This window comes from Amphiura filiformis, chromosome 2 (genome assembly GCF_039555335.1).
Source record: "Amphiura filiformis chromosome 2, Afil_fr2py, whole genome shotgun sequence".
Taxonomy (NCBI): domain Eukaryota; kingdom Metazoa; phylum Echinodermata; class Ophiuroidea; order Amphilepidida; family Amphiuridae; genus Amphiura; species Amphiura filiformis.
This window is the reverse complement of record NC_092629.1, coordinates 1,588,435-1,591,762: the sequence shown is the minus strand read 5'-3', so window position 1 is coordinate 1,591,762 and position 3,328 is coordinate 1,588,435. Positions and strand designations below refer to the sequence as shown.

Genomic DNA, 3,328 nt, shown 5'->3' with positions numbered 1-3,328 from the left:
GCTTGTAATTCATCAAGCTACAGGTTGAGGGTCGTCATGTATTTTTTGTGTTGCTAATCCTAACCCTAAGCCTATAACCCTAATCCTTACCCTAATTCTAACCCTATTCTAACCCTAAACTAACCCTAACCAATTAATGACAGTGCCTGTTCAAGCCTATAAGCCTGTATGCACGATCGCCTGCCGAAATCGAAGTTAAAAACCCCAGTCCTATTGAGTAGCTGTGTTAACGTGCCTATGACCGAAATCATATCGTATTCGACAAGAAATGGGGCGGCGAGAATGGTGGAATAAATAACTAAATAAATTAATTAAATGTTTTTTAAATAGCCCGACGGGCCACATGGAGATAAAACCCAATAGCCCAATGGAAAATTTGGTAGGCATGGCTATCGGGCTATCGCTTATTCCAACCCCTTCAACTTGCAGTTTCTTGTATTCACAGTTTCAAACATTTACAGCCTACGGGACAAAAAACATTTTGCAGGCAAAAATAAAACCCATGATCTTTCATGATTTTTATTTTTGCCTGCAAAAATATTTTTATCCCAAAGGTTTTAGGATTGTATATTAAATTGCAGACCATGATGATGCATGAAAAGAGTACCCTTTCCTGCAGATTGTTGCTCGATGATGACAACACATTTATTCTGAGTAGTTCCCCAGGTATTAACACTGAAGCAAATTCAAACAAACTAAAATAATTATGCTTGTAATTATTATTCTTTCTTTCCATTGTTACACATACAAAGTCATGAAATACAAAGTCATGATTGTTATTAAATGCCATCTGTAATTACCAACAGTATTACCAGTGCTTGTGTTATCAAATATAATTATAGTTTCTTTCAATAGTGTATGAAAAGTAAATCTTCAGATACCATGAAAAGAGGTTGAATAAAATGTATTTTTTATATACCACGGTCATTTATAAGTCAGATTATAGTCATTCATCTCTCATCAAGAGGTGGAAATTACACATTTCATGTAGACCTCAAGGCCATCTATTGCCACACAATGAGTTAGTGGAAGTATTTCATAGGGTATGAAAATACTTGCATTTTTCTGACAATAAGTTGAGCTGTGAACGGATGTAAGAATGGCCAGATGATTTCGCTGTGAATTTTGTACCAATTACATGCTATTAAGGTGCACTGAAAGTGGTACTATGGTGTAATTTAAAGAGTTCATAGTGGTGCACTCATTGGAAATTTGAGAATCACTGAATAAACATGATTCTCAGCTTCTGTCTATCCAGTCTAACAAAGCTTCATAATATCAATCCTTATTCATTTGTTGCCGCACTTCACTGCATAAATTTAGTTTCTAAATTGGAATGTGTTAAATTAAAAGTTGTTTGTGGAATGCTTGTTGCCACACCAGTGTACATCGGACTAATAACGCAGAATGTGGAACCTCATATTGCTGACTCCCAGGTGGCTTCTGTAAGTTTCCCAGGCTTGGTCAACCACTCGGCTTACCACCTCAACCTGTAAATTTTAAAAAAAAAAGAATAAAATATTTTTATTGTTTAAAATCAAACAATTTTTTTGGTAAATTGAAAATGATACACTGTGACTGGTCACATACTGGTTGCAGATCAGGTGGACTGTAGGTACATTTTTATAGCTAGTCAAACTTTAAAAATTACCCTCCCAACATTTGGTTTACTCAGTGGCATTCATTTGTAAACTTAAATTGTTTCCCAATTTTGGAAAAATCTCAGTAGGTCAGCCCCATAGAACAGGGTTTTATTTTGTCGTCACCTATTTTAAAATCAAACCTCCCTTTGGCCTACCAAAAAAACTTTGCCCCCCCCCCCCATTCACCACCCTGCGGTACATATAAGGGGCTTTGCAATAATTATGAGCCCTGGAGGATAAAATTGGGGGTGCTAGGAATTTTTGGCACACATTCATGTGGCGCCTTTTAAATAAAACGCTCTAAAAAGGCTTAGGAAAACAGTACGGAAATGCTTAAATACGCAAATATTCCTGCTTGCTGCGCTCGCAACATGTATCTTGTAAATTAGGATCCCAAAAATTTGGCATGCGGCCATGCGCAAGGGGGGGGGCAAATAATTTTTGGCAGGTTGAGAGAGGGTGGGGCAAGCAATTTTTGGCGAACCGTTCGGAAATTTTACCCTCCCCCCGGCTCATAATTATTGCACAGTCCCTAATTATTGCACGGAAGGTCATCAGTTCACTCATCCTCCAGACATGCTCCAGAAGACATGCAAATGCATTTGCATGTCTTCTGGAGCGCCGGTCTGGAGGTCAGTGGAGGATGATTTGAACTAATGACCTTCCATGCAAGCACCTTACATGTACACCCATCGAATGTGTGTCATCGGCCCTCAGACTGTAGGATTCAATTCATGTAAAGCTCCTAGTATAAGGGGCTGGCATTTTCTTCAGAAGGGGGTCCCAAATATGTCAGTGACCAGAGTCAATTTTTATGACCCCCCTATCGCAGCCAAAACTTTTAACAACCCCTTATCTTGGGTCAAAAAATTTTATGACCAACCCCCCCCCCCCCTTCCACCTACACGCACTCAAGACAAATCATTCATTGCCGGAACTAAAGCGGAGTGCGCCAAAGGCTAAGAGCGATGAAGATGCGTGAAGTGCATAAAAAATTTGCATTATATAGCTATTGATTGTATGCACATTTTGATTGTGAAGTTAAAGAATGCGCACGGAGCGCGTGAACATTTTTAGTCGCCAGCCCTTAATAATTCTACAAACCCCCTATTTTGGGTGTTAAAAAAAATTATAACCCCCCCCTATTTTTGGTCTAAAAAATTGTATGACCCCCCAGTATATTTGAGACCCACCCCCTTCCGAAGAAAATGCCAGCCACCTAATTATTTAATTAAATATAAATATACTCACGTCACTTTTAAGCTTTCTTAGATCAGCACAAAACTGCCCTGTGCAGCTGTGCTGTCTCTGTCGCGATCGTGCTTCAGCTGTCTGCCGCGCCGGTCACGGTAAATCCATACAAATTGTATCCATAAAGTGTCACTCGGATCGCCACACAGCATTTTAATTATACTTTCTTTTGTTCATGTTTAGCACCTTCTTTGTTTACATAAAATCCTCGTAAACATAACCGTAAACAGTTCCCGGGAAATCCCCGTAATACACTGCAGCCAGCTGACGAACGGCTTCCGGGGTTAAATTACGTCATGGTATCTTGACCAATTGCGAACGATGTTATATCAATTGCGTGACTTGACACTCAGAATCGACTGTCCAATCACAATCACGTAGATCCTTCAGTTTCCCAGACTGTATGTTCGTGATAGCCACATACAGTCTGGCCG

The 3,328-nt window shown here is 39.6% G+C and overlaps 1 long non-coding RNA gene across 1 annotated transcript; it reads right to left on the bottom strand.

Moving 5' to 3' along the window:
• Positions 1-704: 704 nt before the first annotated feature.
• Positions 705-3,328, bottom strand: LOC140145558 (uncharacterized). The gene is made up of 2 exons (XR_011858096.1): positions 2,895-3,328; positions 705-1,490 (listed from the first exon to the last, which is right to left on the bottom strand). It is a non-coding gene; the product is annotated as an uncharacterized lncRNA (long non-coding RNA).